The 26,593-nt window shown below is 43.2% G+C and overlaps 1 protein-coding gene across 3 annotated transcripts in view; it reads right to left on the bottom strand.

Annotated features, from left to right (window-relative positions):
- pcdh9 (protocadherin 9) overlaps positions 1–26,593 on the bottom strand; it is a gene marked incomplete at both ends in the record, with an annotated part of 258,711 nt that overhangs the window by 171,981 nt on the left and 60,137 nt on the right. The window lies entirely within an intron of this gene.

Below are 26,593 nucleotides of genomic sequence, written 5' to 3'. Positions count from 1 at the left end.
TGAAAGGGGGATACAATTAAACACGGAACCGGGGAGGAAGGAAGAAGAAAAGGAATAGGCCCAAAGACAGTGAGAGGGGATGATTGGACGAGAGGCGGAGCTTCGATCTCGCCGGGATGCGAGCGTCTGCAAGGTGTGTGTGTGTGTGTGTGTGTGTGTGCGTGTGTGTGTGTGCGTGCGTGCGTGTCTCATCGAGTCACTCGGTAAAATAAAAGTCGTCGGATTTTTTTTGACTCGTCATTTGATTCCGTTTGTATGAAAGGATGCATTTTTTTTCAGTTTGGTGGAATACAAAGTGTAAGTCAGTCACATTCAATAAGAATTAGGATCCTCAATAGTTATTTTTAGTTTGCAACTCCCGAGTTGAAGATTCACTCTCTCTCTCTCGCTCTATCTCTCTCTCTATCTCTCGCTGAATCGAGACTTCAGGAGCTTGTTGCGCTCGGAACAGGACATGTTTGTAGCTATCATCTTTATGTTCACACTTCGAGTTTCAAGACCCAATGACTGCTCGCCTGCCTGGCTGCAGTTACCGATTCACGGTCAAAACGAACAAACATTTGACGACTCATTTAAAAGGCTTGTTCGTCATGGACGAATCTTGTGCGAGTTTTGTTGCTGGACACACAATCCCATTCCCGTTACACGCTGTGATGTCATTTAGTAAGTCCTTTTCAATTGTATGACAAAGTAAATTAATCCAAAAAATACTTCCAAAAAATGTCTGTAAATAATATTGCTCAAAAAAAAAGGCTATAGATTGTTTCCTGTGAACGATCAGAAAACGCCCTGTGAAAACATGGATGTCGCTTATATGATGGATAAAATAAAGTAGTTGTGGTAATTGGATGTCCTGTGGCAACAAGCCTTCAAAATATTTCCCGTGAAATTGCAAAGTGCGGTTCCTCTAGGTGGTTCTAAAACAATGCAGCACGATTTTATCAAACAAGAGCGGCATTGTAATGTGACTGAGGGTGTGGTGCCTAATTCAGACCAAAAAGGAAAAAAATAACGGATTGATTTATTGTCCACATGACAGAGTGATTTTTTATTATTTGGTATTGAGTCTCTTTTTTTCAGGCAACTTAAAAATAAAACTGGCATTTCTGTTTAAGCTTCACAAATTGATTTCTTACCCCCTGGGTGGTAAGTAATGAGAGTTACTAGGCATGAAAGAGAAGCAATCTCTCAGCCTTCACAAAAGTTACATGGGGTAACTACTTTAATTTTCTTCTTTTTTCCTCTCTTCCTCTCTCTCTCTCTACCTCCCTCTCTCTCTCTTTTTTTTGCCCCCATACGTGAATCCATTTTCTTCAAGGTTCAAAAGATGAATGAGTCAATATGGAGTTTGGAGGGTTTCGATTTCAGCATTACACAAGAATCAAGGCTTCATCGACCAAATTGTTAATGGCCCGTGACCTCTGCGCCGAAAAGAAGCCCCAAAAAAGTCTCTCGCACGGGAGCGAAACACAAGGCTCTCTTCTTGCGGCATTCTGCCGCGTTCGCTTTGTTCCCACACCGACTAAGGCTGCGTTTTTAGACCACTTCCAAACAACCGGGAGATCACTGGGTGTGCTGTGAATTCTTTCAAATTCCACTTAAAATGAAGAATAATAATGGGAATGAGCTGTTGTGCTGCAAGATCAAAATTGCAACGCAAATTCATCCAAATCATCAATTCCACTTTCACAATGAATGATGTAATGATGAAAGGTTCAACTTTAATTTCGATTCGGTTCCAATGGAGTCACTCAGGCAAAAGAGTCGTTCAATTCTTCCGACTCCTCATTTGTTTGATTCCGTGGGTGTAACGCTGTGAGTGAGGGAGGACTTCCTGTGAACGATGAATCCGAATAAAAAGAGTTGCTTTGGCTCTGAGCTGTGAATGCAATTCACAGAATCATCAGAAGAATCATTTAATTCAGTCACGATTATACACATTTTGGTGGACTTTGAAAGTGTAAATGGGCAATTCGATATGAATTATTGAATCAGTCAATTCAACATGAATTATGCCTAAAGCCTTGACCCTTTTTCGCCTTGGACTTTAATTTAGTCCTCAGTGATTATTTTCAGTAGGTGGGGTCGAAGATTCCCTCCCTCGCCAACCCTTTCGTCGTGCGGCTTCTGACTCCTGAATCATTTAAAAGATTTGTTCATTACGGCTGAATCATTCGCAAGTCTTGGACGGCCATTAGTAGGCCATAATCCTAGGCACAGTTCCAGAAGATTGTGACATTTTTAGTGGTTAACAGGATAGTTTTCTTGTACAGTATGTATAAATGTGGGTTAGGTGTATTCTTGTGGTTTATACAGTAACAGCTTACAATTAACCTCCATCCTGATTTATATATTATTACACTTAACGCACAAAAGATTAAGTGATACACAGTCGCAAATTACCTCTTAGTGACAATAACTTGGCAAGGACAGGGGGATTTGACGATGCGCTTGTTTTGTGGAATAAATTATTTGTGTAATTATGAGGTAGAAAAAACAGAGGGATAATGAAGTAAGTAATCATTGGGAAAAGTCGTTCATTGTCACCGGGGCGGTTCACTCTATGAAAGCTGTGATCTATCACCACAGCTCAAAATATTGTTTATTCGACTTGCGTACTTCTCAACAATACGTCTACTGTACATTTCTGCGTTGCCACAACAGGCAATTCAGACAGAGATCTGGGCCAGTTGTCACAAAACATCTTAAGGCTAAAAGTAGCTTCCAACTTGCTGATTTAGAAGAAACTCTTAAAAATAATGGGCTTATAATGCTTATTTATTATAATGCTTTATAGGGGAAGTCAAGAGCAGAAATCCTCCTCACCTGGAAATACTCGTGGAAAACGCTGCTCGGCAACGCCTAAAGACTGGTTGCCAGATAGATAATCACCTGGCATCCCGCGTCATACTGACCCCAACACGACAACTACATGGTGCACGGGGGTATTAAAGACCCTGTTTACGTACATAGACATAGGACCTTTCCGCTGCTTGGATGCGCCACGACATAATACCAACCTTATACACTAGAACCAACTGGGATAAGTCCTGTACACTCACCGGTGGACACTTCACAATCAAAAACACACACACACACACACACACACACGCACACACATACAGGCGGTCCTATCACACACACACACACACACACACACACACACACACATATACACACACACACACACACACACGTACAGGCGGTCCTATCACAAACACACACACACAAGCTCACACCACCACACCTGCTTGGAGTGCACCCCAGCACCCTCCTGGTTGCATCCCTCTCCTTTCCTCCTCATTTGCTGCCATAACTATGACAGGAAGAGGCCACGTGACCAGTTGTAGTTCCAGTTTTCCTGGATCTAATTAAATGATTTTCAATACATGTTGTCGTCCAATGTTTATGTTTTTGTGTAAATGTTGTTTGTTTCTATGTTTATTTGTCTCACACGTGGTGATTCTCCCCCTCTTGGAGTAGGGATCAGTTGTTTATAGACCCAAACATGATAAATAGTTCTCCAAAGAGGGGGGTTGGTGGTGGTTCTCTATAACCAAAAACTGTGCTCTTGTCATTCTACAGGTCATCCACAGCACAGAGTTATTGCAGCAGTTCTTGATGATTAAGAATTAATAAAGAGTTGCATTGCAGGTTGAGAACTTGAAATCCACTTGCAGACTAACTCTGTCCTAGATGCAATGACATACAAATACTAATAGTGTTGTATGGCCAGCATGCTGGCAGCACAGGTTCAATTTTTTTTGACTGAAAAGGCGGTTAGTGTAAAAGCTTCAGTCATTACTCTGTGTGTCAGGGTCAGACAGTATAAAGACTATTAGGAAGTAGTCAGTGCTGGTAAAGTGTTGTTTGTCGAACAGTATTAGGCTCATCCAACATGTATGTCTCAAGTTATGAGCATTTTCATCAAAGTGTGCACACATGGGAAAAAAAACACATTTTCTCATTTAAAGGCTGAAAAGGCGGTTAGTGCAAAAGCTTCAGTCATTACTCTGTGTGACATGGTCAAACAGCATAAATTTAAACTAAATAAATTAAATAAACACGTATCATTTCCCTTTGCAAAGACCAAAGGCGGAAATCCAAACAATACAGACTGACATTTTGCTGCTGTGTATACTGTACGCAGCGCAGGGTTCCGGCCGAAGACAATTATATAGTTTCCTGATTTTCTTACTTGTATGGAAAATTAAAAACGTGAACATAACCCAGAGAGTTGGAGTGGAGTTTTTTTTCCTCCTCAGCGGTGCACCACACACGCCCCGGACACATCCACGCCACTGTCCTGGACAGGGGTCCACTGCACTAACACTGTCTCCCGACTCGGATCCGCCGCTGCCTTTTAAGAGGAGGCCCAATCCCCACCCTCCTCTTCATTATTCCCCACATCGGAAGCCAGGGGTTGGGGGGTTAAAATGTGCGGCCGGGATCAATTCCCAGTCTCAAAAGGGAAATTGTCAAAGGTGAGCAGAGAGATAGTGGGAACTTTCTGCAGCGCGCTGCCATCAAAGGGCTGAGGAAATGCCACGCACTCTCAAAGACAAGAGCGCGTGGCATTTCCTCAGCCCTTTGATGCGGAAAGTCAACACGCCGTGCCAGGGTGTGGCCACGCGCACGCGCCACAGCGACAAGGCGGTGAAAAAAAAACGGCACTTTTGGCGTTAGCGCGCCAGAGTTTGATAATTGTCATAATCTTACGTTTGGATTTTTGCATATATAAATATATATATATATATATTTTTTTTTGCTCCTCGCTTAAAGATGCTTTGAAGATCAAGGGATCAAAAGCTAAAAGGGACAAAACGTAGAACGCTGGCTGCAAAAAAAGAAAGAGAAAGAAATGGATCCGAGGCTTCTTAAAAGAAAGGTCTGATGCCAAAAAAGGTTTAAGGGTGTCGTGACGCATGCAGCTTAAATGTTACTTTGCACATCGCTCTTATTTTTTATACACTATTCCATTTTGCATTTAATTGAAAACAACCACACTGTATATTCTGGAGTTGTTTGTTTATTCTTTTTATATGTAAATGCTGTATATATAACTTATTCTATTATTTGATATACTTCTACATCTGTATGTAGTAGTGTGTTTATGTTTAGCTTGTTGTCTTTGTTTGTACATTGAGAGTAATGAAAAAAAACAGAGTCAAATTCTTTGTATGTATGTGAACATACTTGGCGAAGAAATCTGATTCTGATTCTGATTCTGAGTTCTTTTTTATTATTATTTACTATTTCAGTATTTACTATTTTTATAGCTGTTTATTACTTATTTTTATCTTGAACATACTGTATATATTTGTGAATTTAGTGTATACTGGAATTGAAAATATATTATTATAATAATAATAATAATAATAATAATAATAATAATAATAATAATAATAATAAAAATAAAAATAATGATAATAATAATAATAATAATAATATATATTTGTAATTATTATTATTATTATTAATATTATTGTTGTTGTTGTTGTTATTATTATTATTATAAACTTTATTAATATAGTACAATTTATACAGGAGATGTAACTCAAAGTGCTTCATAATAAGTAAACTACAAAAAAACAAACTGCAGGAAAATACAAATACAACATCCAATATAACAAAAAAAAAGATAATATAAAAAGAACCATCATTATTAAAAGATAGGTTAATATGTTTTCTGCTGGCACTCAAGGGAATTTGATGTCTGATGGTTGCCAGTTCCATAGTTTTGGGGGCATAGTTGCAGAAAAGTCTAAGTCCTATCTTATCTCATCTTATCTTATCTCATCTTATCTCATCTTATCTTATCTTATCTTATCTTATCTTATCTTATCTTATCTTATCTTATCTTATCCCATTTTATCTGAAGAGCCTCTCTCTTTTCTCTCTCTTTTCTTTTCTAGCTCCAATTTGACCTCCTTTCAACCCATCAACCTTCTTTTGCACACGTCTAGCTTCCAACTCGGTCGTATACAAACATATACAGCATGTATATATAGATATATATATGTTGTGTTTTGGCATAGACTAGCGTACCCTGTCCACAGTGTCCATAGATAACCAATGGGAGGAAATAGCACAGGTATGGGACGGCGCTCCCCATTAAGCGGGGTCAGATGTGTCGCCTCGATTTCCCCTGGAAATAAGATAGCAGATACAGCCGCGCGCTCAAACACAAACACACGCACCTATACAAACTCACACACACACACACACACACACACACACACACACACACACACACACACACACACGCATGTATACAAACTCGCACACACACACACGCACGTATACAAACTCGCACACACACACACACAACACGCACGTATACAAACTCGCACACAAACGCATGCGCGCACACACACACACACACACACACACACACACACACACACACACACACACACACTCACACACGCACGCTCACGGCCAGTCCTGAGTCAACCATCCTATAAATCTCATTATCCAATCCTGACCCCGGTGTTAACATTACACATCTCTCAAGGAAGCATTTCCCAGCGAGACCCTCCGCCGCCTTCACCTCCTCCGCCTCCTCCTCCACCTCCACCCTGCTGCTGCTGCTGTCGTTCTTCACGTGCACGGCGTTTGTTATTAACTAGAGCACCTTCTGGAGGAGAGCCGCGCAATCTCCTGGCCACTCTATCCGCCAATCCAATCTGCCGAGGAGGAAGTTATTTTCACAGGCGCGATGCTTCATCAGGGAGATTGTTGTTGTTGCTTCCGGAAGGAAGGAAGGAAGGAGGGAAGGAGGGAAGGAATGAAGGAACGAAGGATGATGCAGGGTCAAGGGCGACACCCTTGGAAAGGGGGAGGCTGGGGTCAATAGGAAATAAGAACGACTTGCACACCGCCCTCCCCCCTGCAGGGCTCTTTGTAAGACGATGCTATGTTGCTCTGCTTATTATGCAAAGACGTGAAGTTTTTTTTGATGTACGCTAAAATGAAATGTTTTTTGGTTTTTTTTACTGATAAAAGGTCTTTCTTATGTCATACAGACAGATAAATTGCGGGGGGGGGGGGGGGGACAGCTACCGCAGCAAATGTTGTTGCTTTAGTCTTGCAAGGTTTGCGTCATATTGTTTGTGAGACGATGTATTTGTTTGATTCTTCTCTTGTTTGGTCCCCCCTAACCCCACCCACCTACCACCCCTCACCATTGACTGACCGCCGGCCACCGCGCAATGCCTTTAATCTCGCAACATGCACACAATTATGGAAGAGACGCCGGGAAAAACTTGTGAGAATAGGTCGCGGTCAACGCGGTGTGACAAATGGGGGTCGGAAAAAACGGTCCAAAAACGAATGGTCCATTTCGAACGGGTTCCCGTCTTTCGCCTTTTTCTGGGAAAAATAAGACTTGGAGACATTAAAAGACACGAGAGACCTCCTCAACCAACGACCATCTCATCTCTCGTCTCATTCAATTATGATTTGAAATTCAAAACAATATGGTGGATACTGACGGAGCACGTGGAGGACTCAATCGACTACCAAATTACTGTCTAAATAGCTTTTCGCTGGATGGAATCGCCGGCTATGCTTCGCGGAATGCTGATGGGGGAATCTGTGACAGATTTGTTAAATGCCGAACACTGGGTCCAATTAGAGGGGGTTGGGGTGTGCATTGGGGGAAGGATGTGTTTGCATGGAAAACGCAAAATATGTCGAGCACATCGGCTTTGGAAAGGTTTTCCGGGACCGCACCACGGGCTGAGAGGCACGGTGTGGTCTGATCAAGAAGACCGATCAAAATCTTCCAATTCGGAGGTCTTTGCAGGTAAAGGGTTACATGTGTGGTCGAATCCTTGAGTCTCAGTCGGAGAGGAGATGTTCAGTCTCGTCCGGGCGAAAAAAAAGATTAAATAAAGGAAAAAATGAATCATGAATTGAATGAGTTGTCGTTTTTGACCTTTGACCTTTGAAATTTTGCAACTGCGCATGTATTATTTTGTCAATTCCAACCAATGCAGCTGTAACGTATTTCCACATTGTCGGATTTCTTTTATTAAAAGTGTTGTCATGGTAGTTGGTGTCCTTGCCAAACAGTGACTACACTCTACGCTTTTCTCCGCCTCCCTTGTTTTCTCTGCTCCGGGAAGAAAATGGCAACGGAAACGGAACGGCCTTGTGAATGACTTTCAATGCAATCCATTACACCTACCTTACAAGATTTAAGAAGCTGCATTGTGGGTGTTTGTGTGTTTTTACTCTTCCCGATTGTTCCCAAATCCACTCAAGCTTTATTGTATCCGGATAGAGATCTTACAAATGTACGAGATAAAACAATCCAGGATATGCATTAGACACATCCAATTGTCTTGCCCTTGCACTCGGTTTCCTTGAAAAAGGAGAGGGGGAAAAAAAAGGAAGTGTTTTCTTAAACAACTGCCATTTTACTGTAAAAATAAAAAGAAAAATGAAAAAATAAAAACAAAAATAGTGCCTTGCGATAATCAAAGCCAATCAGCTGTGAAGTGTCTAAATATAACAAATCAAGGCTTTGGGCTCATTATACCCTCCTCAAATCCATCACGGCGCGTGAATCGGAGTCGGTGGCGGGGCGTTCAGGGCCCTAAGAGTTGCCGCGCACATAATCAAAACATTTCTTTTAAGCAAAGTTTTTACAGTGTCGGAGCGGAGGCAGGTGTCAGCGCCGCGCTGCCGACAACCCCGATCAAAGACAGAAAAGCCGGGATTGTCGGCGGCTCGCTGAGGGGCGGCCGGGCGGCGTCAGTCAGACATCACACGGCGCACGTATGGATGCGTAAGTACCAAGTGCTGCACGCCTGTGGTAGCGGAGTTGTGTTGCACATGGATAAATAGAATCAGGTGAATGACAACAAAGAAGTCATTGTGATGGAGTCAAACGCTGCATGCTTTGCTGTGTACTAGTTCAGTGTACAATCATATTGTATGGCAATGAGCATGAGAAGAGCGTCATTTTCTGAAAAGAATAGCCAAATGTGCAAAAAAAAAAAGCCAAATAAAAACAAAAAAACAGGCGAATATACATAAATATATAGAATATTCAAAATGTGATTCTATTCTAATCATTATGATTATGATGATGATGATGATTATTATTATTATTATTATTATTATTATTATTATCATTATTGTTATTATGCTATTAAGTTATTTAAAGTATTAACTTATTGTTGTCCAAAATGTTATTGGAGTGTTATCACTATGTTATTACTAAGTATCACAGCGTGTAAATGCTATTACAGTGTTATTACAGTGTAATTACTAAGTTATTTCGTATGTAATTGTTATTAAAGTTATAACAGTATCTTAATACAATTACAGTGTTATCACCGTGAAATTGCTAAGTTATTTCAGTGCCTAAATGTTTTTACAGGGCCATTACTAAGTTATGACAGCGTTATCACTATGAAATTGATGGTTTTGACACGTGTGTGTGAGAGTCACATTGGGAGAAGGATGCTGAGGATGGAGCTGCCAGGCAAGAGGAAAAGAGGAAGGCCAAAGAGAAGCTTTATGGATGTGGGGAGGGAGGACATGCAGGCGGTTGGTGTAAGGGAGGAAGATGCGCAGAACAGAGGTATTGGAGGCAGATGATCCGCTGTGGCGACCCCTAACGGGAGCAGCCAAAAGAAGAAGATGATTACTGAGTTATAGTGTATATTGAACAGTGTCATAGTGTCTACAATGTTATTAAAGTGTTATTACTAAGTTATTACAGTGTGTTGCAATGCTATTACTATATATATATATACATATATATATATATATATATATAACCATGTATTTTCATGTGTTTTTTTGTTTCCGCCAGTGTGTCGTCTGCAGTGTCATCTTCCGGGTATTAACGCGTTTACCGTTCGCCAACTGACGGCGCTACTTAAATTTGCCTCTTTTTCCCTCCATGCCGCTGAAATCCAATAGCTGTATCACAATCCCACCTGGAGGGGATTTATCCGATTCGATTTTTCCCCCCGAAGTGCTCAAGGTTAGACGTGCCGGAGTAAGAGACTCGGTAGAGGGAAAGAGCGGGGCGGGAGGGGGAAATTACATTTAAGAAGTTCAGAGAACGCTCCTTGAACCACAACACACGGAAAGAGACAACTTCAAAGCAGGGTATTCCTGCAGGAAACAGCAGCATTAACATATTGGAAACAATATCCGCCCCGCCCTCCTCCCCCTCCTCCGCTATTTGAGTAACAGCAAAACAATGCTCACGGCCCATAATAAAGGCTCTATTGTCATGGAGATTTCCACTCGGGATTTCGGAAATAATGAAGGTGTTGGAAAATCACGTCTCCCGTCCGTGGAGCCACTTCCCCAATCAAACTCCACCGTACGTTTCATTTTCCCTGACTCGTAACACTTTCAACCGCTGTTTAATTTTCCTGTCTATTATTATTATTGGTTTTTGTTTGTTTTTTTAAGTATATTTTATGGTCTAACAACAGAGGGTTTTCAAGTGTTTTCGCTGTCAAATGTACATTTTTATAGAGGTATAATCGTCAGGATTTGAGTACATTTTCATCTATGGGGAAATTGTGGTGGTGAGGATTGGTGCATCTTTGTGCTGGAAATTAGCGTGAAAAAAAAAAAGCTGAAAAAATCCAAACATAATAAAATGTAAAAAATTTAAAAAAATTATAATAACAAATAATAATAAAAAAATTGATAAATATGAACCGCCAAATTTACACAACATAAGACCAAAGACACGCAGAAAATAATCATGGCTTCTAAGACGTAAACCGTGATTGCTCCCAGGCTCGGTCAAAAAGAAAAAACAAGTTATTTTTCTCCCTCGATACGAGCCAAATCAGGCGGAAAGGGTAAAATGTTATTCGAGGATTTACCAAGTGGAATTAATCGGTATTCACTGGATTCCGCTAACTGTCGAAACCCTGAATCGGCTCATAATAACATAGGAGTAGCACAAAATAATGCATGAAAAGTGATTGTGATGAGATTTCCAGCCCCCCCCAAAAAAACAAAATCTCATCATCAACCCATGTGTTGACTATTTATACATCCCATGTGGTGTACTGTACATTTACCAGGGAGAGGCAGAGCGAGAGACAATAGCAGCGTTTCCAGGCCTTGGCGAAGCGTACGCTATCATCTCCCGGAACCCTCTGGCAGCCATATTATCTTGCCAACCGAAATTCTTGTGTTTTTCTCGTGTTGAGGATCATCCCGGTAATGAACTCGTGTCGAACCTCGATTTTTTGTTGTTGTTGTTGTTGTTGTTGTTGTTGTTCGTATTGAACGACTCGGAAAAGATCGAGCGAGCCCGATCGATACCAAAGATCCGATCCGCATTTTTTTTTTTTCGTCTCCGCTCATTAACTAAAAACTCGAACGGGCGCGAGTTTGATTGTTTTTCTTCTTGAGTAAATACATTCATAATTTGTTTGGAAGGATCGCTCTTTCCACCCACACACACACACACACACACACACACAAGCACATAGCCTTGAGGACCAAAAAAATAAAAAAATACGGGCATGAATCAAAATCCCCCGATGTATAATCCTTCAAATGGAAAATCAAACTTCAAAGTCTTATTTCATCCACCCCATCCACACTGGCACGCCCGGGCCTGGCTCCACTACCCCCACCACCTCCCCCCCCAGGTACTAGTTTTAGGGTCAACGCGCCGATAAAACCAGCTAATGAGGCCTTCAAAGACCACCAGGTCCACGGAGGCTGTCCACAGGAGACTCTTTCGTTTTTTATTCTATTTCTATATTTATAAATATGTGAGCCCCTTTTATTTATTCATCTCACTTCACCTTTAATTCTTTACCCCTTTTTCCATTCAATATTCATCTTGAAATCTCTGGAGGGGTCGATGGTTTTGTTTGCCGCGGTCTCCGGAGGGGCGGCGGCGGGGGGGGGGGGGGGTTTCGCCTCTGCCGCTGATGACTCATGCCGCGGGATGGGTAGCAGATGTGTTGCCCGGCAGCTCTGTCGGCCCGGGCGCTCGTGGAAAAGGGGGAACGAAAAGTGAAAGACAAAAGTGCGAAGCCAACGGCAGGCCGCTGAAGGATTTTAAAAGGGATTTTAACGCGTGCAGGTTTGCCCCTGGATGGTGCATACCTCTCACTACAAGGTTGAACGCAGAAAAATACGCATATGTGGGGAATTTGGGCAGTGTGCGTGCGAGGTGTTGGACGCCAAACTCTCTGTGCAGGTTCCCACGGGGGAGGTTCTCAACTGGTGGCTCCCGGTCCAAACACATCCATTTTGAGTGTTTGAATGAAGTTATTTTGCTGGTGTTATCGTTAAGGCCGATTTACATTTCATACAAAATCAGTAGTTTGGAGCCTTAGGAAATGAGTCACTGATTTTTCATTGAATTTTAATTGTATTTTTATTTTACATTTTTATTTTAAATTTTTAATCTTTTTATATTATTATTCATTTATTTTATTATTTATTTTATGAGTTTTAAGACCTAGTTGCATTTGCCATTTGTGGCATTGTAGATTAACACACTATTCATGTCATTTCATGAAATTAATTCAGATAGTTCAAATCCTGGAGGACGTTTGTGTCGTGACTTAATGACTACAAGGACTCTGGATTCCGAGGCTAATCGTGAGGAAACGTCGCCAGAGTGACACTTATGACTCTTGAGTCATTTCAAAAGATGCGTTCGCTGCAAGGGAATCGTTTGGAAGTTGTGCGTCGCTTGAGGCCGAGCCCGTGGATGATTTTATTATCAATCATAACTGGAGGGGGGGGGGGGCTCTGCAAGATTTAATTTAACTAAAAAGTCCACCAAAAGGTTGCCATATCACACAGAAAACAACACAGAGATGTATTTGGGGAATTCCAAATTGAATGGATGGTATTCATATGGTATTCACTCATTGGTATTAAAGCTTGGAATCCAAGTCCTCATGCATACAGTACAGTATGTTGTTGGCTTATTTGTTTATTCGACTGTTTGTTTGTTTCCTCCCCTAATATGCAAGCCCATGCTCCCTAATTCAAAATTGGGTTTTATAGCCCAATACATCTCCAGCTAGCTCCATATTTGCATGGCCACCCATCAGGCGTGGATGATAATGAAACGGGGCTCTCTATCACCAAAATTCCGCAATTGCTTAAAGCCACAGCCCAGCGCGTCGGTGCAGCTCGTGGCGCACGAGCAACGAGGCAATTTGAGGGAGGGAAGCCCCACTCCTCAAATTAATAAAGTGTATCTGTACGTTCGAGCAAATTATTCCTCGTTCATCTGCGCACTGAGCACAGGCATAAACCCTGATCACGCATCTCACTAATTCTGCTGATTAGCTGATTGGATTTGTTGATAACGCATGGCGAGACTTAATTAGGGTTGATTTCCCTGAGCTGACATATTTTTCAGAACAGAAAAAGGGGGAAAAAAATATAAATCCTCCCCGGTTGGTAAAAGCTGCTTAATAATGGACGGAAAAACAGAAGCCGCACGATAGGTCATCGGGTCGTTTGCCTCGTACAAATCAGGACAAATACACTTTCTACTAGAATTGTAGTGTGTCTGCTTGTGGATGAATTTGTTAAAGTTCACCTAATTTTCGCATTCATCTTCTTCATTTTGTTATGCTTAGTTATGATTCGTAAGCGTATGTTCAAAATGTCTGAATGAAGAAAGGTTGTGACGTTAAATTGGGCTTAGTACTTAAGTGTAAGCCAAAGACCTGTCTTTTAGCTTTGCTTTCACTTCAGAATTTCTTATTATTAAATTTTGCCTGATTTTATGTTATACATTATTTTATGAGTGGAATTATTCAATTTTTTATATATTTAAGTAATTTATTTATTTATTTGGTCTTTTGTCATTTATTTTTGTATCGTTAGCCCCTTTCCCACTTACACTAAAAGCCGTACATCTACTGGCAATGTTCCGTATTGGCGTCATGTGGTTAAAATGAGCCAGTCTCGATGTTTGTTAAAGTCGTTCCCTAAATCTCCCCCCTCTCAACCTCGTATCATTTCTGGGGAAAAAGCTGGTACAGCTGTGAATGGAAATGTGTGGGAATGGAAGCAGTAACATTGCCGTAGAGTAGGGGTGCAGCCCAATCCAGATATTGCACAAATAGTGGGGTTTTATGAATATTTATTTCGTGCAAATATTAAAAAATTATACATTTTTGACTCCGAACCGACCCGTGGCGCTTTGCTGCAAAGACGAGAAACTGAAACACGTCCAGTCTGTACAGAGACTTTATATTCTTAAATGTTATTACATTTCTTCTTTAAAAAGCCACTCGGACCCCGGACGTCTCTCCTGGAGATAGAGTTGCGCTGCGGTGGCATGGGGCCCACGCTCGCACACCGGCTGCGCCGCAGCGTTGAGCTGGAGAGGGAGCTGGAGGGAGAGCAGACAGCGAGTGGAAAAAGTTCCTTCTCCGCAGGCAGAGAACAGGTGGAAAATGAACACACTGATTTAATAACTTTGGGATTCTCGGGGACCGAGACCGTCGGGGACGGAGGAGACGGAGGATCAAAGCGCTGGTCGAAAAACACCCGATTCTGTTGCCAAGTCTCAGGTGATATTACACACTTCAGTTCACCCCAAAGTATAACCCCTTTTTCTATGCTTTCAATATTTCAAGAAGCAAGGGGGGGGGGGGGGGGGGGGGACCAAGATGGCAGTACAAAGCATGTGGACAGATATTACCAGATCTCTAAAATCACTCTAATGTGAGGTCACTTATGAGCGCCCATGAGAGAATTGCCTCTAAAGGGTCCGTCTTCAGGGAAATCATGTCTAATGCATGTTAAGGAGAGTGCGTTCAACCAGGGGAGTGAAATACAGTACACCAAGCGAAAAAGAATGTTATTCTACTCTACTCTATTCGATTGTTAATGATCTGGAAAGGTTTAAACAACATTCTCAACATTTTCAAATCTAGTCTCTGCAAACCCAAATCTGAGATTTACCTCTTCTGTTGCCTAGTCTCACGTGTTGTCAGTCACCTCTTGCGCGAGCATTGTGTAATGTATCCATAACAGTCATCAATGTGGGAGCAGACTCCATACCTCCCGCCCTTCCTCCATACCTACCTATTTTCACATGGGTCTGATATAGGTATGCTACAGTGTATTTGGGAGATAACAGTGAAATTCTGACCAAAACATTATTCATTCTCTCGCGGTGAAGTTGAACTGTTCATCGTTTTGATGGGGACCCCCTGGAACCCCTCAAAAGACCCCCTGGGGGTCCCAGGACGCCATGTTGGGAACCAGCGGTTTATACTGCACCAAAGAGAAATGTAAGCCTTTCCCGTCGTCCTAATTCCATTACATAAATGTATAAAGAAAAATGTCCAAAATGTTGATTCAATAAATGTAGATCATATTTTGGAGAAAAAAAACAAAATAAAAAAACGTTAGGATTTAACTGGGAGTTATTGATTGGTCTCACCCCGATGTGAACAGATGAGGAGAGTTTAAATCCAGTGGCGTAGAAAGGGAAAAGAAACTATTCTAAGACCTCAATCAATTAATTACCAGACCATTTTTCATTTACACATTATGATCTAATTTCATTGGATTGAAGATGCACTGAAACAAGTCAGGGCCATTGTAAAGGTCATGGATTTCATTATGCGCTCTGCAAATTATTGATTAAGTGGGACGAAAAGAAAAGAGCAAACAGATACCAAAGTTTCCTGGAACACAAATTAATACTATATATTTAAAGTAGGCTACATCTCAATCCAGTGAGCATAAGTTATAGTATTTGTTATATTCTTTTCAAATATATAATAATGATATATAAAAAACAAATCTTTTTTCCCCCTCTTTTTTTACTGAAGTGCTTTTATTTATTACAATTTCATTACTGACTGATTTCTCAGCATTTCAAAGTCACCAATTTGCTAAATTGTTATTCCTATGTCGAGCCATGGAAAATTGGAAACGGACCAGTGAACCCGAACAAAAGCCCGAGCCGTGAATAAAACAATTGGCTCCCCGAGGAAGCCGTCTTATCACCTTCAATTTCTAAATCAATGACACCGCTATGATCTTACTCCGCAAGTCCCCGTGACCGCCGCCAGCCTCGTAAAACACTTTCGGAACATTTTATTTTTTTTTTCTGGTATTTTCATCGGAATAATGAAAAAACCCAGCGATAAGTCCGCGGTACCTGTGCGCGGGGCGAGGCTTAGGTTTGGCTCATCCCCAAATATAAAACCCTTGCGATGTTGAAAGGTCATCGTATCTGCATCCTCCATCACAGTCTGCAGCAGCTCAAGGCGCGCGACTCAGTGCTGACTCACGTTAATCATGTCATTTCTACAAGTCGTTGGAATCGTTTTTTCATTGTTTAATGACACAAGCGCGTGTGTTTCAGTTCGCTTAATAGGAGCCGACTCGTTTCGTAACATAATATATTCAGCCTACTGTATGTTGTCCTTTGGTCCGTGAACGCATTTGGAAGGGTGTGCGACTGCAGCTCCTGACCGTATGCGTGCGTGTGTAACTTTGAGTTATGAGCGTTGTTTGTTTTGGAAAGCGCTCAAATTGTATGGGGGAAAAAAAAAAAAAAGGTTTGGCTCACATTCTAATGTGCTCATACATCCTTGAATAAGGGACTGCATCTCCCATGAGCCCCATAACCTCTCGCCTCTTGTGGTGTTTTTGTGTTTTGTAGAGAACATTGACAAATTATCCATAACGACACACTAATGGAGCGTAAATTAAAGCATATAAAGCATGTGGAATAGAGTACATTTGGCATCATTGTATAGAAATGGCCTATCTTTGTTGGTAATGCAAACACACCAAAAATAAGCTCATACCACCTTAACAAGTAGGTAGATAGAGGAAACCTTATAGAAGGAGCCTTCAGTGTTGGGGGATCTACCAATTTTACAACACTGAAAATAGTAAAATGCGGCAAAGCTGCCACTGACAGAAAAGTAGCTACGGTAACTCAACTACAAGCAACTTCCATTTCTTTTATCCCGCAGTTGATTCTTTTTTTTTTCTTTTCGCTGCCACTTTTTAAGAAGCGACCATTCCATGTCTTTGCGTTACTGTATGTGCTCCTCTATATGCTGTTGCTATTGTTTGAGGTCCAAGAGAGCGTCTGAGAGAGCGTCCCTGTTATGCAAACGTCTTTTCTTTCGTTCAAGAGGGCGACGGAGAGACACGGGGAGGCGCAAGCGGCGTCACCTGTAGGAACACAGGCGCACAGACACGCACACACACGCACACACAAGCACACACACACACACACACACACACACACACACACACACGCACCCCTGAAAGAACACAACCACTTCTCCCGTGGGATCTTGGTGCACGCTCTTTTCTGCTTGCCTGTATACAGTATACAATATATGAAAGCGCTGAAAACAAGTATTATATCATAATATAATATTCTTTAAATTGTGCTGAAAACCAGGACAATTTGGCAGTGAATGTTGAAAACCTGGGACATTTTAGTCTCCCGACAGATATCTGTCGGCACTCAGGACACACAGCTCTAAACAGGACAAACGTACGTCTGGTTAACCATAAATATGCACAATACAAAGTTGATCGAGTGCTCAACATTGTGGTTGTAGACCGGATGTTGGAAATAAAACATTGACCTTTTGAATGGAATTGCAGTGTAATCCGCTGTGTGCCTTGATCCTGGACCTCCTCCCAGCCCGGCCCCAGGTGGTTAGGGTGGGGAAGCACATGTCCAGCTCCCTCACCCTAAACACAAGATCCCCCCAGGGCTGCGTCCTCAGCCCCCTACTGTACTCCCTGTACACACATGACTGTGTGGCCAGGTCCAGCTCCAACACCATCATCAAGTTTGCTGACGACACCGTGGTCGTGGGCCTGATCACCGACTGCGATGAGAAGGCCTACCGTGAAGAGGTGGCTGACCTGTCACTCTGGTGCCAGGACAACAGCCTCCACCCGAACGTCAGCAAAACTAAGGAGCTGATTGTGGACATTAGGCGAGGATTACCATCGAGGACGCTCGCGCCCCTTGGTGATTAACGGGACTTCTGTCGACAGGGTGAGCAGCTTCAAGTACCTGGGAGTCCACATCACGGAGGACTTAACATGGACTGTTCATACAGACACTCTGGTGAGAAAGGCGAGGCAGCGTCTCTACCACCTCAGGCAGCTGAGGAAATTCCGGGTCTCGGTGAGGATCCTCAAGTCCTTCTACTCTGGAGCAGTGGAGAGCATCCTGACAGGCAACATCACTGCCTGGTTTGGGAACTGTACTGCTCAGGACAGGCTGGCCCTGCAGAGGGTGGTGCGTTCAGCCGAACGTACCAGTGGAACTACCCTCTTCTCCCTGCAGGACTTACAGTACACACCGGGAGGTGTAGTAGCAGAGCCCGCAGGATCATGAAGGATCCTCATGACCCCAACAATGGACTGTTCCAGCTGCTGCGGTCAGGCAAGCGCCTCCGCAGTCACAGAGCGAGAACAGAGAGACTGAGACTTAGTTTTTTCCCGCAAGCCATAAGAACTCTCAATGATGACCTCACCACGGTTCCTCACTGAGCCACACACATAGGCTCCACTACCTTCTGTACTGTATGTAGCATACTGTACCGCATACTGTGTCACTGTTCTGGGTTGTTCGGTGATTACCGTATTATCCCACACACACCACCTCACTTTATTCACATGCCACTTTAATGCACATATCTGTATATACTGTACATAATTGCCTATCCCATATACATAAGCCTATTCCCTTCATCTATTCCATTTTATTTTATTTTATATTATTTTATTTTATTTTATTTTATTTTATTTTATTTTATTACGTTTTAGGAATCAGTTAGTTGGTCTAGTAGAAAGAAATTTTCCTAGGACGTATTGTGTGTTATCACCGGGTGCGTTGCATTACATTTCACTGCATATATGTATGAAAGTATGTATATGTATGTGCTGCTGTGGCTAGGTACTAGAACAAGTACAACTGGTACAGGCTACCTCGACATTTGTCGAGAAAAGCAGTTTAACGACTTGAAAACGGCTTCATTTTCAAAATAGTTCAACTTCTACAAATAAATTAGTAGTTCTGCTATTCTGCCAATTCCCAACACGGGGTATTCATAATTTAGGCTGCAGGGGTGTAAGTTCTCGAACTTGCTGAAACTGGGCCCGGCAGGCGTACTCATCTGCTTCTCCATCGTGCTATGCCAAAGTGCCAAATTATTTCAGATTTTGAGTCCAAAACAAAGCTTGAATGGAGCGGCCTTGGTCACCTTGGTATCCCAGAAGTGGCCATTCTACATCCAATTAACCACCGAGCAGCCACGGTGGAGGAAACAACAACACCCCCCTTCTGATATTTTCGGTCTTGCCCTTGAACAGAATCTGCCGGGGAAAAAAAATAAAAATAAAATTGCATCTTCCATTTTGTTGACAGCGCGACAACACATATTGATGAGAGGAGACGGGGCGAGAGAGAGCGAGAGAGAGATTGAGAGCAAGAGAGAGAGACTGAGAGAGAGAGAGAGAGTCCCCCAGACCCCCCTCCCCTAAAAAAAAAGAACAAAGGAAGAGGAGGCGTCACGGAGGCAGCCATTCTTCTCTGTTCACAGTTTTCGCTGTTTGATCGTGTTTGTTTTTACCGTGATGATTGTTTTTTAAATGGCGCGTTTCTACTTATTTCCCAAGATGAATAGTGCGCTGCCGAAGGCGAGAGGAGAGAAGCGTGAGAGAGAGAGAGAGAGGGAGAGAGAGGGAGAGGGAGAGGGAGAGAGAGAGAGGGTTAAAATAAATAAATGGGAGGCATGGGAGGAGTTGGCGTGTGACGAGAACCAGATGAACTGATCACAGTTCAGTTATGCAAAAAACAAACAAAAAAACAGAAAAACAAAAAAACACAGGAGGATAGAAGTTTTTTTTGTTTGTTTTTTTCTAATTTACAGGCATCACAGAAAGGCATTAGAGAAATATGAGCGTCTATTTATTTTTATCGCAACCGTGGGCTTCTAGATCTTAAGTGGCCATTTATAGTGTCAGTGCAATGTCTTCTTAGTGTTTAGTCGCTCTGCGTGTCGCTGGACCTTTGTGAGTTATTTTAGGAGTATTGGAACATTTTGGTGGGTTGGGGGTTTCCATACTCGAGCCCTGAAGCGACCCTGAGATGTTTGAGGCTCATACCGTAACTAACCCTGATTTGAGACACTAAAGGGTAGGATGAAGAACCTGCCCTTTGAAGTGGGAATCTGTGAGATTATTATATTTTGTTTGAAAAAAAAAAATCCCATATTTCCCACACTGGAAACATTTCATGGTCTCCCATGCCGGTAAAAAGTCAATCATTTCTGATATAGATTTTGGATTCGAAATCGGAGATGAAATGATGGAATGATACACAGATGTCGTGTTTCCATCAGAGCCGATCAGAGGTGGAACCGATAAAGTCCTGTGTCCATTGCAGGGTCATTTGACCCGGGAAGGAAACCCGGGTGTAACCTTTCCCACTAATGATAAATGCCGGATGTTAGTGTTAGTACCGGGTTTTTGGCGCAGTGGGAAAGGGGTCTTAGGTTCAATTTGTACGGGTTTAATTTTATTGTTTATTGTAAATTCCATATTTTTCTATCCTGGAATTAATCCTTAGCCTTACTGTATATAGCCATTTTTCCGGTAATCCTCAGGTTTATTGCATATTGGCCATTTCATTTATTCTGTTGCATTCTTATTATTATAATTGTTGCATATTTCTCTCCCTATCTATCTATCTATCTATCTATCTATCTATCTATCTATCTATCTATCTATCTATCTATCTATCTATCTATCTATCTATCTATCTATCTATCTATCTATCTATCTATCTATCTATCTATCTATCTATCTATCTATCTATCTATCTATCTAGCTATCTATCTAGCTATCCATCCATCCATCCATCCATCCATCCATCTATCTGTGTGCTCTTTTCCAATGTTGGTGGCGGGTCCACCACCTTCCCCGTCAAGAATGCAATGGTCTAAAACCTAAACTCAGACTTAAGTCATGGATTGCTACTTTGAGAAAAATAAGTTTAAATTATTTACTCAGAAATAGAAATCATATATTATGTATGTATATCTATTGCGGAGCTATTTCTGTCGGACAACTTGACGGCCCCACGTGCTTCCACGCTCTTATGGGCCGGCCTATTTAAGCAGCCAGTCCCTCCTGCCCTACCTGCTTTGCTGCTTGCTGGCTTCAACCCCTCTACTCTTCTCTCCACTGGGGGGATTCATCCTCATCACTCCTATATTTCCAGCTCACTCACTTTGCCTATGTTTGCTGTACACCTCCCTGGGAGTGATGAGGAGAGGAGCCCAGACACCAAACTCAAACGATGCAAAACAAATCAAAATAAAGATAAATTAGAAATAAATCTAAGAGTTGTCCGTTAAGCCCCTTTTTTCACGTGGAATGAAATCCGTAAATCAACCGGCAATCTTCCGTATCGGAGTCATGCAGGAAAAGGAGCCGCCTCCATGTTTGTAAAAGTCGTTCCGTAAATCTCCTCCCTTCTCGACCTCGTACCATTTCCAGGAAAATGCCGATGCGGCTGTGAATGGGAGTGTGTGGGAATGGAAGCAGTAACATTGCACATAGCATGTCTATAAGCACATAAAAGTAGGGGTGGAGCCGAATCCGAAAACTTGCAAAGCACAAATAGTGGGTTTTTAAAGGAACACTTCTTTTGTACAAATATTTTAAAAATGATTTGTTTTCAGTTTGGAAAAACTGTGGCGCTCGGCAGCAAAGACGAGAAACTGGAACACGTCCAGTCTCTGCGGAGACAGGTCTTTATATTCTTCAATTGTATCGTTTTTGTTCTTAAAAATGCACACTCCCTAGACGCGCATTTTACAGTGAGGGGTGCGGTGCGGGGAGACACGGGGCACGAGCGCTTCGCCTGCCCGCCGGCCGCGGCGTGGTGCCGGAGAGGGAGCGAGCGGACGGGGAGAGGGAGAAGGGGTGGAGAACGATCCTTCTCCGGAGGCAGGGAGTGTAGAACAGGTTGAAAATGATCACGCCGATTTAATAACGCTGAGTTAGGGTTATTGCGTCCGGGGGCTCTGTCCCGGTTCCGTCAGCGGAGGTAACCCAGTTGGTCCGGGAAAAGGGGGCTTGAGGAGGCGTTTGAAGAGTTTTAAGAATCGGTTCTCGGGGACTTTTAACGTCTGCTTTTAGATGCGCTGTACAGTGTGCAAAATCGCAAAAAAAGCCTTACTTAGTCCTCTGTGTATAGTCATAAACAATACCGTCAAAATGCACAGCCTTGTATGTTATTGGGTTTTTTTTTGCGTTTTATTTTTTTCTTCCATATTGCATTTTCCTATCCTTGTCATTTCGCCGTCAAAACTTTTAAAACAATAAAACAACAACAAATAATGGTGGAAAATGAGGTTGAACACACATGTGAGCCCACAGGGGAGCTCCGGTGATGCTCCATCTCTTGCTACTCTTGTGCCAATTAACGGCTTTGGTACCAATTAGTAAAAATCAAGCCTCGGCTGACGGAAGACCCCGCGGGACCGCCCGCCTATAAAAGTTTTCGCCCGAGCGAAAAAAAAAAAAAAAAGGGCAAAATATCAGAGTGTAAGTAGAACGTCATCCTCAGTGTAGAGAAAGTGGGTGGACGAGGTTACATTCCCCCTCCCCCGCTATACAGTATACACGCACGGCATGGTAGGTCGGCGTCCACGAACGGATATGAAAAGTCACTGTTTTGGGAGAGCCTGTGTGTGTGGGCAATAATAAAAATGATAAATCCGGTGCTCCATCTCCCTGCCTGATTCCCTTTTTTTTTTTTTTTTTTTTTTCTCCCACGGAACACAAAGTGGATTAAAACACACTCGCATCCATGTTTTCCCCTCGAAAAATAAATTAGGAGCGGGGGAAGGAAAAATCACACTCCACAATACTCGGGTATCCATCTCTGTCGCTCTCCCTCTCTCTGTTCTGCCACAGATTCATCTCCTCTTAAGCATCCTCTTAGGATAATGAGGTGGATAGCTCGGGAAATGGCAGCGGTATCAATCTGAGCGGCACAAGCCACGGGGCCTTGCCCAAAGCCAACATGTTTATTAGAATGCCAGGAATAACAAACGACTGAACATCGGTCCGGCCCCCTCCCCACCTACCTTCCCCCCTCCACCCTGCACACACTTTCATAACCCGCGCACCCACAAGATAGCAATGACACTGATGCCACACTGAGTGCTCCTTAATTCAATTAAAAAGGAAGCGTGGCAGATGAGCGCGTTAGAAGAAGTGTTCCTTGAGGCGGGGCAAAGGCCCGGCGGCTCGGGGAGAGTGTGAGAGAGAGAGAGAGAGAGAGAGAGAGAGAGAGAGAGAGAGGGAGAGAGAGGGAGCACCAGATGGACTCTTTATGGGAATCCATGGCGCTTAAAGGGGGTTGAAAAAAAAAAAAAAACAGATAAAAAACAACCCTAAACCAGCTTAAGACCACTAAATGTTATGTGTTTTCTGGAGATTACCGCCATTGTAAATAACGCTTTTGCCAGCGCTGCACCGACAGAAATATCCAACTTGATAGTCCTTTTTTATGCTTGATATAGCGTTTAGTTTTTTGGGTTTTTTTTCCTTGGAAACGTAATGTTCGCCTCTTTTTTTTAGTGACGCATTGAAATGATTTGTTCAGTTTCTCTCACACACTCGGTGGACGTCTGGTGAGCGATGAACGAGGGTCTGAAGCGTCGGCTCTCCTCGTTCGCCCGTTGATTCGGGACTCGTTGCAACCCACGAACGAACCAAACAAGACAAATGAGTGACTGTTTTGCCAGAGTGTCTCCCAATTCCTGAGTCCAAATCCTGTGTGCCCGGCTGCAGAAACCGAGTCACAAATGAATTAAACGAACGAAACGACACAAATGAACGACTCTTTTGCTGGACTCTCCCCTGACTCCAGAGTCGTTTCAAAAGATCTGTTCGCGACGAACGAATCGGTCACAAGGAGCCAAACGTTGGCGGTTCTTGCTCCAGGAGTGTAAAGGTTCATAGTTCCTTCTAAAATCCTTGCAGAGGACGATGATGGTCGGTGTGTTCCACTGGTTCTAACTTCTTAAAAAGGCTGCCGATCCTCAGTCTCATGAGAATCTCCTTCCCCGCGGCGTAATCTTCCAGTGATTATGCAACAGATGGAATAAAGCTTCATCCAAATATTTACATAAAATCACAAAATCATAAAATCTGCGCGCACAGACATCTTCCTCCAACATACAAAACCCTGCCGCCGCGCGATGCACATACGGATCAAATGCCGTATGTGTTTGCTGTATCAAAAGCAAACATTGGCGCCGGCACACTGTGCTTTCGTTGATGTTGTTCCAGATCGTGGGTGACTTAGCCATCAAACCCTCTTTATAGGAGAGCCCCGCGGTCGTAGACTCCCCTCTGCACGCCCGTCTGGGGGTTTATAAAATACTTGGCGTCGTTGAACTCTCAACCATATTTTTCTTCGAAGGGGATGGTGACAAAAGGCTATCGTCCTCCGTAACATCAGCCTGTAAAAAAAAAACGCCTTTGGCAGCTCACCCAGACGCTTAGCCACACGAAAAGGGTCCGGTCAGCGGCCACTGAAAGGCAACAGCTGGTTTGTAACAGTTAGTTTAAGAGGCATGGACCGCTGCCACCAGGATAGTGCTCCCATCGCAAATGGGCCACATATTACTAAATGAATTGGCAAAGGCGCAAAGGGCAAATTGAGACTAGAGCTATTCCGAGACAAAGGTCACTAATAATTAGGAGACCAATTAATATCCGCCCTTGCTATCTGACCGACTGGCCGCCTGCCTGTCCACCATTGAAGCTTAACACTCAGACACACACACACACACACACACACACACACACACACAGACACACACACACACACGCGCGCGCCCGCACACACACACACGCACACACACACACGCACACACACACACACGCGCGCCCGCACACACACACACACACACACACACATATACATAGAGAGTTTTTCATCTTAATTTTGATCATAATTCATCAATACTCTCTCTCACATATATACACACACACACAAACACACACGCGCCCGCACACACACACACACACACACACGCACACACACACACACACACACACACACACACACACACACACACACACACACACACACACACGCACACGCACGCACACACACACGCACACACACTATTTTCTCTCCAGCCCCCGTTCTTGTCAGCACCACACTCGGGAGATTCATGGCTCTGCCGCCAAGCCGCGGCCCCTCGCACTAATGTTGCTCTCCGTCAGAAAAAAAGCTAAAGGTGCTTGAAGACGTTGGGATTCGGCGAGCCCGACCACTTGCAGACAATATTTCGAGCCATCCATCTCGGCCTAGATAATGGAGTGCCCTTGCCTTTCAACGCTCCGAGGGAGGAGTGACGAGTTATCGCGAGCTACCAGCTCTGTTCTTTAATAAAACACAGGATGGAAAGATCAACGGGGAGGAGAGGCGGGGGGACGGCGGGGGGGCGACTGACAAAGGACAAAAAAAAAAACTGACAGAGAGAGAGAGAGAAAGACAGAAAATGGAAAATAAGGGTTGGAGGTTATGCAGACGGCAGGAGTCTGGCGAAGGTGGGCGCAGGTCGGGGGCTGTAGCGAAGCCGGCGCGACGGCTCTTTTAGCCGCTCGGCTCGGGTTTCGGCTAAATTTAGCCTCCCCCATCAGACCTCTATTCAAGCTGAGGGGTGGGGGCGAGGGAGGGGAGGAGGGGTGGAGAGGAGAGGTGAGAAGAATGGGGGTGGATGGATGGAGGGGTGAGACACACCGAGACAGGCTGCTGTGGCCAGCGGAGGCGGGGGCTGACCTTGAAGATGGAGTTAAATGGGCAGAAGCAGAAGAAGCGTGTCGCAGAAAGGGTCCGATTACTCTGAAACGTAATCAGTTACTGTGGTGAGATGTGTAATGCACTGATTGACTGGGCGGCCAAAAAAAAATTGTTGTGTATGTTTAGATTACCTCTCATTATGCTTTTGGATTAGTTGTCCATTAAGGCCAGAAATGAGCCAAAATCTGGAAGCTCTTCTGGCCCCGTCTGGAAAGAAATGTTCTGAGCCATAATGAGGGAAACGATGCCTCGTATGTATTTTTAACAGCAGCCATCGAGCTCTGTGTGACTCTCACCTCTCCGAGCCCCCACATCCTGCAAAAGGCAATTCCCTACAGTTTCTGGTGTCAAGAAATCCTTCAGAATTGCGAAAAAGAAAAGTCCATGAAAAGTAATCATTTTGCCAACGAAAATGAAGCTATTTGAAGTTTTGCGTTTTTTTCGACTTCAAATTTAGGCTGATTACAGTCACTTTTTTCTCCCCATGATCGAATTTCAAAATCCAGATTACAACTCCGTAACCTCTGATACAACCGTAGTCCATCGCTATCTTTGTTTTTTTCTTAAATTAGGAGATGGACAAAACATTGTTTATTGAGGCATCAATACATATTTAAGTACACAAAGAGATATGTAAGTCCATGATGTAAGTACCTACTATGAAACAATTTGCCATTGCTTGCTGGCTCTACAGTCAACCCATGATGA

Source organism: Zeus faber (assembly GCF_960531495.2).
Source record: "Zeus faber genome assembly, chromosome: 3".
Classification (NCBI taxonomy): domain Eukaryota; kingdom Metazoa; phylum Chordata; class Actinopteri; order Zeiformes; family Zeidae; genus Zeus; species Zeus faber.
The sequence above is the reverse complement of the archived record's forward strand: the minus strand, read 5'-3'. Positions and strand labels throughout refer to the sequence as shown.